General features: G+C 55.0%; 1 long non-coding RNA gene across 1 annotated transcript; it reads right to left on the reverse strand.

The window, feature by feature from the left end:
- Positions 1-4280: 4280 nt before the first annotated feature.
- Positions 4281-9971, reverse strand: LOC123393248. The gene is made up of 6 exons (XR_006607985.1): positions 9432-9971; positions 9006-9082; positions 7961-8651; positions 7116-7275; positions 4936-6226; positions 4281-4769 (listed from the first exon to the last, which is right to left on the reverse strand). It is a non-coding gene; the product is annotated as an uncharacterized LOC123393248 (long non-coding RNA).
- Between the last annotated feature and the right edge of the window lie 2146 nt (positions 9972-12117).

A 12117-nucleotide genomic window follows, 5' to 3' on the forward strand; every position in this document is an offset into this window, starting at 1 on the left:
CTGGCGCTACAGCTCCTCGGAAGGGATGAAGGGGGCAGGCCCGGTGCTGGGGAGCCAGGCTTGGCCTAAGGACTAGGAGGTGGAAGGGGGGAGAGAGGAGAGGGGGCCACTCCAGGGTAGAGGCGCATCTCTCCCTGGAGATGGGGACAGGACCGGCCCTGAGGGACAGCATCCCCTCCAGAAAAGGTCATTCTGCTGTTCCCCAGACTGGGAGCAGGAGCCCACCAGGCTCCTCAGGTCTTGAGCTCCTTGTGCTTTAACAAGGAAGGAAAGAGGCTCTACAGGGAGTGACTCCGGGAAGCCTCGCTCCCGCTGAAACCTGCTGGTTCTGGGGGTTTCCTGCCCCAGAGACAGGGAGGAGTCCAATGGGCCATACTGCTCACCCAGGGGCTCCCCGTCCATGAGGCTCGGTGGAGAGGACCCCGGGTTTGTGCAGACCCCTGTGGTGAGGGGGGGGGGCACGGGAAAACACCTGCCTCCCTTCCCTCTCCTCTCCCTGCACTGTGGAAGGTTCCTGACTGGAGGCCACGGGAGAGGGACCACATGGGGTAGGACGGCTCTTTGCACTCCCAGGTGGCCCCTCTCCCAGGTGAGGAAGGCAGCCCTCCCCCAGAGGGTCCTATTTCTTCTCAGACCCTGTGAAAGGGGAAGCGTTTAAAGAGAAGGAAAAGCAGGGACGCATTTTTTGAGTGTCACTGTTGGAAATCAGTCCTTGCGGCTCTAACGGTAATTCTACCGTAGGCTTGTTCCCCCCCCCTGGCACCCCCCCCCCGCACACCAACCCCCACCAGCCACCCACACACACTGTCACTGTACTGCAAAGCAAAGGGTCTTCCTCAGCCTCATCGAGAGCCTGAACTTCCTGGGACCGCGGAGGCCCTAAAATCTCGTTAGAACTTGATGCTGCAGGGGATGTGATGATTTTCACGGACTCCCTTAAAAATCTAAACCTTGCTGCTGGGGCTCCCATGGAAGGAGCCCTTCTGTGGGAGGGGCTGGTCCGGTTTTTAGACCCCAGATAAGTAACCCTGGCACACCCGCCGGTCGGTGAGGGAGGAGAGCTCAGGACACGGCGGAATATGGACCCAGCTTGTCAGGAGAGAGGAAACGACATCCCAGCGTCTCCATTCCCTGCTAGTGTCCCACTGTCTGTCCCCCAAAGAACCTCTTGCTGAACAGGGAGGTGGTGGCCGGAGGTTATGTGGCCCTCGGTCCAGTTAAACTAATTTGCGCAAGAGGACAGACGGCGTGGAGCACAGGGACGGTGAGAGGACAGCAAGGCTCACCTGCTGCCCGGGAGGCAGCACCTCCATTGCCCCCTGCACCCCAGCAGGCTCCCAGAGCCAGCCTCCCTGTCCCTGTCCCTGTCCCTGTCCCCCGCCACCACCACCATCTCCCAGCACAAGCGGATCTCCCTGACCGTGGCTGGGGAGACACCGCCTTGTCCTGGCTTCCACGAAGTAATAAACTCCAGCAACAGAGATGGTTTCCCTTCTCCAAGCGCCACTACTGGATCCTTCTCACTGTGCCCCCAGACACCTGCTGCGGCTCAGGCTGCTGGGACCGCTCGGGGCAGGGGGCGGATGGCAAGCGTGTATGGATTCGAGGGTCGCAGAGGTTTTCAGAGAAAACACGTGACATCCGTGAAGATGAAGTGGGATCCAGGCACTGAGTGGGAGTCCGAAATCAGCAACCCACACCCAAAATGCAGAAAGCCCACAGCCCAAGCTTCTGAGTTTCCCAGGACAGCCCCGATCTCAAGTGCTCTGTCCCCGTCAGTCGCGAAACCAGCGCAGGCTTCTGGTATTGAGGGGCGCGTCAAGGGCATCTCTAAGCTGGCCCCCGGCTTCTGGGAGCCACACAAAACCCTTCCTCGGACAGTGTCCGTTCTAATTTGGGAACTGTGGCCCCATCACCAAGGGCAGTAAGAAGGAACTTTGATCTGGGGAGACCAAGCAAGTCCCTAAGAGGGAAAGGGAAATGGGAGAGCTTGACCCAAGGGGTTACAGTCAAGGGGATCTCCCACGTGAGGCCAACCCTGGGCCACAGCAGCCGAGAACACGCCCCCCGAGGCCACGTGGATGCGGAGTGGGCGGGGCGAAGACGCTGGGGGGCTGGGCGGTGAGCGGGGAACAGGGGGACGCAGACACCTAGCCCAAGGGGCGCCCCTGATGTTGTCACCTCAGCGAGGTGGGGTTCTAGAAAGCATAGTGTTCTACCAGATGCGAGCAGGTGGGACCTGGGGGGCGGGGAAGGAGTGCCGGATGTCCCCCGCTTCTCTGTCTCCCTCTGTTCCCTGGAGCGCTGACCTCTAGGAACCGTAGGGTGGACTCCTGGGCTCGTCCGCTTTGGGTTGGGTTCAGGGGGTGTGAGGACTGACAGGAGGCTGGAAGGGGGGAGGAGAAAGGCCGGGACGAAGTTCCTCGGCTCCTCCCCATGGCGACCAGTCCCTCTCCGGGAGGTCTCAGCTCCTCTAGGGGGGTCTCCCCGCGCCCATCCCTGTCCCCACGCTCTTACCCCATCCCGTTTCCTCGTTGCTAGGCCCTGGGTGCTCCATCATCCCCTCGTTGGTTTCCTTAATCTGTTCACACTTTTGCTAATAGTCCCCGCAATTACTCCTTTGAATGAGCCATCTGTTTCCTGCCAGGATCCCAGTCAAGTAAATTTGGGGGAAATGCTTGAAAATTTGCAATGCTTATTAGCATCTTAAGGCTCCAAAAAGTCCTGCTGTAAAGAAACTCTTTAATTTTGTTTTAGCTACCGAATACCCCTCCCCCACAGGGAATCCCTCTTAATCCTCACAGAGGGTCAGAAATGGTCACGGGAGGAAGGAAACTTTAAGAAAATTCGTTTGACCCATTGGAAGGGTAGATTCGGAAGAACGGAAATGGGGTGACCTGGAAGGGGCACGCGTCACAGTCTCAGCAGGAAGGTGTGATTTAAGTCATGAGCGTGGGAAGAAGAGAACATGAAAAAATGAGGTGTTTCCAGGGTCCCTGACCTCCAGTCCCCTGGGGCTGGGCAGCCACTGTCCCCTCCGGTGAGAACGGCTCCTTTGTGAACGGTGAGCTCCCTGGTTCAGCAGCCTCGTTCTCTTTGAGGGATCTCCTCAGGGACACTTGGAGAACACGATCTGCCACCCCCCAAAACTGACAGGACTCAGGAGGATGAAATCTGGTCCTTAAACCCACGCAAAGGATGGAGGCTGGACCGTGGCTCACAAGGGCCCGCACCCATTTCTGTCACCCTGTGTTCACGTCACTGCCGAATACGTTCACCCTGGTCGAACCTTTCCCCAGAATTCCAGAGAGGGAGCTGAGAACCCAGGCCTGAAGGATGGTGGGATCCGTTCTCCATCCTTGGCAATGAGGAAAGCGAGCAGGAAGTCTGCTCAGCGCGCCCAGAGTCAGAGAGATGCCTTCTCCCCGCGACGAAGAGTCCTGGGTCAGGGTCAACCTGGCAAGTCCTCTCTACGTCGCTTGGACCCGGTGGGTGACAGCCTTCCTGGGGCAGAGAACATGGTTTCTCAAGACATCTGGTGACTGTCTCCCAGCACCCAGGGACATCCACGGGGAGGAGTGGGGAGCGGATACCTTGTAGCTAGAGTGGGCCCAGAACAAAGAGTCAAAATGATAGGCTTGGGATCAATTTTGATTGAGCCAAAGGAAATTCCTGGTATCTGTGGCAACTCTCAGAGAGACTGAATACTATGAAAATAATACTGATAATAATGCAGATCTGTCTATCACGGGCAATCGAAGATAAATCTATTCTGCCTCTATTTCCAGAGACAGCAGACCCTCTTAACTTTCCCAGGCAGAAAGAAATCTCCAGAGACCTCCAGAATGGCTGAAAGGAACAAGTCAGGAAACGACAGATGCTGGCGAGGGTGCGGACAAAGGGGAACCCTCCTCCACTGCTGGCGCGAAGGCAAGCTGGTGCAGTCCCTGTGGAACACAGCACGGAGGATCCTCAAAAAGTTGAAAATAGAGCTATCCTATAACCCGGCAATCACACTACTGGGTACTCACCCCAATGATACAAATGTAGTGATTCAAAGGGGCACGTGAACCCCCATGTTCATAGCAACAATGTCCACAATAGCCAAACTGTGGAAAGAGCCCAGATGTCCATTGACAGATGAATGGATAAAGAAGAAAAGAAGCTGTGGTGTACATATATAGAGATATATACACATATATATATGACTTAAAATATGAAATATATATATATATAATGGACTATTATTCAGCCTTCAAAAAGGATGAAATCTTCCCATTTTCAGTGATGTGGCTGGAACCTGAGGGTATTATGCTGAGTGAAATAAGGCGGTCAGAGAAAGAAAAATACCATATGATTCCACTACCATGTGGAATTTAACAAACCAAACACAGGAACAGAGGGAAAAGGAAGGAAAAATACAGTAAGATGAAAACAGATGGTTTCTTGAACTTGAGCTGATCCCAGAGTATACAGTCACCTGTGTTAGATCCCCGGCCACAAACCCTTCCTGTCTTAAGACATGAGAACCCCATCCCATCCTCACCCCCATCTGCGAAGTCACCAAGAGCCAAGTAGCGCCCAGAGTTACGGGGAAATGGTAGGCAACAGTGATGGAAGTGCTGGGACAGACGACCCACTGTGACACTTACGGGAAGTTCACATGTCCTCCGAGGGAAGTCCCATTTGTAGATGTGGACACTGAGGCTTCTAGGATAGAAATATCGCTAGCCAGGAAGGAGAGACAGGTGCCAAAATGAAGGCTGTGCCTAAAAGCCAAAACAGCCCCTCAGAGGCGTGGGAAACAAAACAATTCAACCAGTCGTTTTGTATTTTGTGGGCACAACCAGCCGGGGTGGGAGGTAAACTTTAGTTTTACGTGGGGCAGCCCTGGTCAGCGAAGCTCACCACAGGGTCCAGCCCCAGAAGCCTCACCTTCTCCCGGTCCCTTCCAGGGGGAGCCCGAGGACTGGCGGCTTGGAAATCAGGACTCCGCAAACCCAGCCTCTTGCTGTGAAGGAATGGCTTTGGTCTCTCCGGGTCCTTGTGGTGCCTGAGTGTTGGGGGACCACATGTGTCTGCCCATGGGGGCCAGACCTGGCCTCATGTCCCCTGAGGAAGACAGGACTGGAAGCCACTGCTCCTTTCTGAGATTCTGCAGGAAACACCCCACTGTTTATTTTACGTAGCCCACAGGACCCCAAGAACCTCATTAATAGGAAATGGGGCGAAGTATCTTGGGTCCGTCTTGCTAGCTCCTACCTTGGAAAGAACCAAAATCAATAGTGATCTATCACTGACCTGCCCAAGGGAACTCTGGGGGGCGTTTCAGAATCAGGCAGGAAAGGACTCTCTGTCACTTCTCTTGGGTGACGGTGATGAGGGCGCTTTGTTCTACCCCGTCAGAAATCAGTTTGGGTGGCGGAGAAGGGACAGGCTGGGAGGCCTGGGGTTGTCCCCCCCACACACTTCTCCCTTCTCTGTGTTTTGTCACAGCCCCAAAGGGGCTCTGCAGCCTGTGACACAGAGAGATCCCACCTGGATGGAGTCACGGGCTTGTGGGAGCTGGTTGGTCTGTTTTCGAGAGCAAAGCAAAAAAGCGGAGGAAAACACGGAGATCGTGTCTCATGAACAGAATCAGAGGAAGGGCAGGAGGAAGGAGAATGGAGATGGGCGGTCTGTGTCTTGCCGAGGATTAAATGCTCTGTTTATGTTTTCAACAAGTGATTTTCCATCCCGGGGTGGAGTGCTGTGTGAGGGTCACTGAGACAATCCGGCGGGCACCGGGAAAAACACAGACCCAAACAGAAGCAGGGTCATTGCGTGGGCCACTGGCTGGCCACGGCCAAGAGCGAACGGAGTCTGTCCGTGTGCGCTTTTCCTTCCTTCCCGTGTTGCGTTTGCTTCTCCACAGTGTTAGGAGCCCTCCGTGGGGGAGACTCTGTCAATCCGGCTTCCCATTTTGTCTCCTGAGAGCCGGGCCTGGGACACAGTAGGGGCTCGGTGCCTACCAGTTGGATGAAAAAAAAAGGACACAGGGCCCCACCCCGTGCCATATTCCTGCACACAGATGTGTGTGTACGGTTGTTTAGTGACGCTGAACCACACGAAGAGAGCAGAGGAAGAGGCGGCGTCCCACAGACCAGCATCGGTACCCCCACTCTGCCATCTACCAACTGCGCGATGCTAGGAGAACTTCACAGTCTCTGTGCCTCAGTTTTCTCATCTGTAAAGTGGGGAGAGAAGTCACATGAGCCTCAGCAGTGTGCAGATTATAAGAGCTTGGCACAGCCTCTGGTTCCTACTTTCTCCCCTCGCCAGAAGGGAAAAGAAGCTGGACGTGGACAGTGACTGTAGAGGGGTAGTTGAGAGGGGGGAATCCCTTCTGGGAGAGACCCAGAGCTTAGGACGCACGGGGCAGGGCGAGCACGATGCCCAGTGGAGGGACAGCCTGGGGACCGGCACTCCCAGCTGCCCAGCCTAGCTCAAGGGGGAACAAACTCCTTGAAAGAGAAGGGGCTGGGGTGGTATTTTTTTTTTTTTTAATAGGCATGAGAGGGACATAGAACAGAGGACGCTCACTGCAATCTCCAAAAAGCACACCCCGAGAGACAGCCATGACCCCCATGTTCTAAGCATGGAGCCTGCATGGTGCCTGTCCCAGACTCCTGGGGCTCTCCTCTTCCTGCAACAGTGTCCTAACCAGGACAGTCCTGTCTCCCAGCCTCAGGAGAGATGGGCAGGGCGGATGGAGCTGTGAACAGAGAGGGGAAGTAGGAGGAGAAGACAAGGCAGAGGCACGAAGCTGGAAGCAGGTGGCCAAGAGGGTAGGAGAGCTAAGGCGAAGTTTGGGAGAGAATGGAAGGACAGATCTGAGGCTGAGGAGTGAAACTGGGGCCACCGCTCATCCTTTGAATGTGCACATCTCCGTCCTCAAAACGGGGATGGGCAGGGCAGAGGCAGTGAGGACCCCCTCCTGCCCATCCCCCCCCCCCATGCCGCTCACTCAGTCCCGCACAGATGTTTACTAAGCCTTTCTAAGTGCAGAGAAAGTGCTGGAGACAGGATGGTGGGCGAGGTGGACACAGTCCACGGCTTCCAGAGAGACACCTCACCTGCAAGTCACAGAAGTGCAGAATCTCTGGTAGGAAGTGCTGGGAAGGGAAGAAAGAAGGCTTGACCCAGCCGGCCGGAACAAGGGGGCCACATCCAAACTCCCCTGCTTCGCTTCTCCTCGATGACTGTAGTTTTCGGAATGGCCAGCCCTCTTCCTGGCTAGGGAGGGGCAAAGAGCTGTGTTGGACACTGGTGGTCTAGGGACCTGATCATTCGCCCTGAGGTGCATGGTCACGACTGCATGGCAGTCTCCCGGGGTCCCTGGGAAACTGAGGCCCCAGTAGGGAGAAATTTGGCTGAGACCTCACGATGAGTCAGAGGAGGAGGTGAGACCTCAACTTGGCTCTTCCTGATTCAGAAGCTCAGGGCCCTACTCCCCCAGGGTTTTCTTTCCCCAACCGATCTTCCTGGGGGCCGTGGCCAGCTTGCTGGAGGCTTCCCACGTGTCCTATGCCCTCTGGCACCCAGCCACAGCCCCTGTCCCAGAGACAGGTCCCGGGACAGCCCAAGCACCCACTCAAACCCCCAGCCCTTGGTCTGGTGGCAGGGATTCCCAGCCCCCTCCTGGCCTTGGGCAGCAACAAATATGCGGGCTTCCCCCTCCCCCACCCCTGCAGAGAAGCTGGGCGCAGCCGAGCAGCTGGCAAACACAGAAGCAACACCTGTGTGCCAGATAGCACAGCTGCATGGGAGAAACCCGATCCGTCCGCAGCGCCCGTCACATGCCATGTCCAGTTGTTGCACTCGGGGCAGGTTGGGGGAGCACCCGTGGCAGAGAGCTCCCCGCGGCCCAGGCGCCCAGCCCTCCCTGCGTCCCAGCCCGGCATCCGTTGGTTGCTCTTACTTGCACTTGGCATTTCCAGCTGGGTTCACCTTCCATGGCCTTCCGTGGGGAGACTGGGCGGGGGCAGAGCCACACCCACCGCTCACAGGAGCAAAGCTGCTTTGCACACCCCAAGCCCTTTTCATCTTCAAAGCCGTGGCTGCCTCCTCCCTCCAAGGCCCGCACATCTGGCCAAAACGTTTGTGGACGCCGGGGCGGGTTACCTTCGCAGTCGGGGTGCCTGGGAGACACCTAGAGGCGTCCTGCGGTTTGGCTCCGCACCCCCTGCCTCATGTGGCCTGCTGGTCCCCGGGGCTGGCCACCCGTGATTTCAGAGCCCCAGGCCCCTCTCCTGGGGCCCTGTGACGACCTGCCTGTTTTCCACGGGAACTGCTTCAGGAGCCGCGGTGCATGTGAACAATCAGCCGGCATATGGAAAAGGGAGGAGACAGGAGACGGTACAGGTGCTCCAGAGGGTGGGAAAGAGAAGGAGGCGAAGAAGAAAAGAACAAATCGCTTCCGGATAGGAAGGTCCTTTGCCAGAGGGCAACTTGGCCAGGGAATAACCCACAGCCAACGAGGAGGCATTTATCCAGACGGAGGAGGGAAAAGGAGCTAAGACCCCGAAGGCCTGTGCCTACCGCTAACACGTCCACCTGCGCGGAGAGCCAGGAGGCCTGTGATGCGTCAAGCTCCGTGGGGGTTCGGCCCGCTAGGGAAAGGGAGAAGGTCACTGCCCAGGACAGACCCAGATGCTTCCCGCGCATCACCGTGTGAATTCACCGGTCGGTCAGCAAATAGTCAGTCTTCCCGCCCCCGCTGCAACCTCACAGAGTTGTTTTAATCACGATCCCCAGTTCACAGACGAGCACACTGAGGCTCCGGGAGCTAAGTAGTTTGCAAAAGGGCATCAGAATAGCAGGTCAGCAGGGCAAGATCGGAGCCCTGAGCGCACGGGGCCTGGAAGTGAACGCATGAGCCAGGGCTCTGGTTGGCTCCCCCCACCGTCCCCAAAGTGACAGGCTTCCAGGGAGGGGCCAAGGATGGCCTGACCCTCTGACCGGACCTCTGGAAAGGGGGCGCTGGAGACTCCTGGTTTCCGAAGTTCTTTCTTCTCACACTCGGTCTCGTCCCTCCGCTTTCCTTTCAACAGAAAACAAAACAAGATAAAATTTTACCTCCTGAAGTCATTTTACGTGGACTCGAAATTAGCTGTTGCTTGGCCACTCCAAGAGGTGACCCAGAGATGGCATCCGTGTGCCCCCTCGCGCTCCTGCCCGCGCGTCACGCCAACGTCCGTTCTGTCACCGCTCAAGGTGGCACTTTCTTGGTCCTGTACAAAATGTAATTTTCACTTGCCCCTGAAAAATCAATATGGAAAGGCTCTAATTCCCCAGATTTCGATTTTTCAATAAAAAAGTGAAAATGAAACTCTGCGGGATTGCAGCCAAAAGGGTGCCCCGAGCCAAGTGCCGTCTGGAAGGAGACTTACCCAGAGTTTTCCAGAAAAACACCGACTTTTGACATTGTTCTTCTCAGATGACATGTCAGCCGGAAAAGCAAAGGGTGCTGTTGAGACCCGCGTGGGACTGGGCAGGACACCTTGGTGGGAAGGGTGCTCTGTCCAGAGAGATGGAGCGCACAGTCGTGCTGTCCTGGGGTGCCACTGATGGGCGGTGCGGTACGGGGGAAGGAGCATAGCTTTGAAATCAAGCCACAGATGAATCACAGCCCATATCATCAGATCGTAGTGGCGTTCCGCCTCGCAGCCCTCATCATCCTATTCCCTGCACGCGAAGTAGGAGAAGGATAGAAGGGCCAGTAAATGAAACGAGCACACATGGACGTGTCCACACAGGCCTGCGGCAGACCGGACCTGCGGTCAGGCTAGTTGCCTTCCTGCCCACCAGCCTGCCTCGCTTTCCCTGTCATTGGATGACGTGGGGTGAACCGCTCATACCCTTCGGTACCTGGTGTCGGCAGAAACGACCACAGCGAGCTCTCAGTGCCCCCCGCCAGGACCTCCTAATCCACCCATGCTGGGGACAGACCTAAGGAAGATGTCACTGCCCATTTCCAGACTCTGCAAAACAAGACCACCAGGATTCCTCAGGAACCTCCTTCCATGGCTCTTCTGACAACGGATGGAGACGCAAAAGAGCAGCCCAGCCCCCAGGTGTGACCTGGTTCTATAACCTGAGCCACCGACCCTACTGCCCCATCACCCTCCCTCCCCGCCCCCTCTTCCAGCAGCACCTGTCGTCAGAAGCTTGAGTCCCAGTAGCTTCCAGACCTGTGACCTGGAGGCTGGGAGCGGGGGGCAGCAGGGCAAAGGGAAAGAGGAGAAATGAAAGCTGGCGGTTTCGGGGAACCGTGCACGGGGTTTTCGTGACCACCTGCCTCCCGGTCCGCTTGGATGGTACCCGGCGGGGGGGGGGGGTGAGTCTCCATGAACTGCCGTTACCCGAAAGTGAGGGTAGGGATTCGAGAGAGGCAGAAATAATGCATGCCGGGTACAATATGAAAGCATCTTTGGGGACGACTGGGTGCCTAGTCGGGTAAGTGTTGGACTCTCGGTTTCAGCTCAGCTCATGATCTCAGGGTGGCAGGATCAAGCCTCGTGTCTGGCTCCGTGCTGGGTGTGGAGTCTGCCTGAGGCTCTCCCTCCCCCACGCCCCTGCCCCTCCTGCTCATGTGCTCTCTCTCTCTCTCTCTCAAATAAATAAATAAATACAATCTTCTTTTTTTAAAAAAGCATCTTTGAATTTTTCTTGGGAATCAAGAAGTAAGCTAGTTCACCTCCACCTACTAGGAACTGGGTGTTGGGGCTCCTTGAAGACAGTGTTTTCTGGGTAAGGGTGTGGAGAGGGCGAGCAGGGCTGCTGGTGATGGCAGATTTCCAGAGTGATAATGCCACACGCGACGGAAGCATCCACCGGGACAAGGGCTGCCTGCAACATGCCCAGGGAGTGGCTCGTACACCATCTCATCTAACGGCAGAGTTAGGAAAACCGAAACACCTATCAGCAGGAAACTGGCTCCCCGTAAGGGAACACCAGTAGTCCCTGAGAGGCTATTTGACCGTGATGTCAAAGATTTAGTATCTTGATGTAAAAACGCGTCCTTGAACTACAGTATTGGATGAGGAAAGCAACTTCTATAAAGTGTGGCATATGAACCCTTCAAGTAACAGAGAATCCACACATCTACGCTGTACATACGCACCAAGACGTGTCCTAAAAGTTAATTGCCACCACGTTATCCGTGTTCTTTGTCAGAGGATGAGCTCTCGAGTGATCATTTGTTCTTCCTTGTTCTCTTCTATATTATTTGACTTCTTTTTCCTTTCAAAAAGAACTTCCTTTTCATAAAAATAAAAATAAAAAAAAATCCAGGTGGCTCCGTGGATTAAAGCCTCTGCCTTTGGCTCAGGTCATGATCTCAGGGTCCTGGGATCAAGCCCCGCATCAGGCTCCCTGCTCGGCGGGGAGCCTGCTTCCTCCCTCTCTCTCTCTCTCTGCCCACTTGTGATCTCTGTCTGTCAAATAAATAAATAAAATCTTTTTAAATAAATAAATAAATAAAATCCATCTCTGCAAAAAGTGAAATATCATCTTTTTATCTTAGTGAAAATTCGTGATTTAGCAGTGAAAAGAGCATTAAACATTTTCCTGATCTTTCAAGACATACCATGATTAATACAGAATAAAGGTCTCTCTGATTTCCCAACATCGTTTAAAACACTGGAGAGAAAGGAGATCATGTAAGAGCCATCAGAAGGATCTCTCTTGATTCGAAGACATCTTCTTTCCAGCCCTCTTGCAAGGAAAACTAACACAAGCTCATGGTTTTGCATGACCATTTCTTCCCTTTTTGTCTTTGTTCCTTCTCATTCAAATGTGTATTGAGCATACATAGTACCTAAGACCGGCTATCGGCTATCGGGAGCTCATTCTCTTGTCTGCTGACTTTGTCTTCTAATGAGCTTTGTTCCAGATTCATCATTTAGAATAGTCAGTGGGAGGAGGCACCCACTCATCCTGGATCCTGTCGTCCATGGAGTGAGTCAGCACTGACCACAGGCACCTCAAGGCTCTCATCATGGAGTGGGGTTCCAGAAGTCCCTCCTCCAAGCCCAGGAGACATCCGTTGTCACTCAATGTTCATTCATTCTGTAT

This window comes from Mustela putorius, unplaced genomic scaffold (assembly GCF_011764305.1).
Source record: "Mustela putorius furo isolate JIRA1106 unplaced genomic scaffold, ASM1176430v1.1 tig00000785_pilon_pilon_pilon, whole genome shotgun sequence".
In the NCBI taxonomy this organism is placed as follows: domain Eukaryota; kingdom Metazoa; phylum Chordata; class Mammalia; order Carnivora; family Mustelidae; genus Mustela; species Mustela putorius.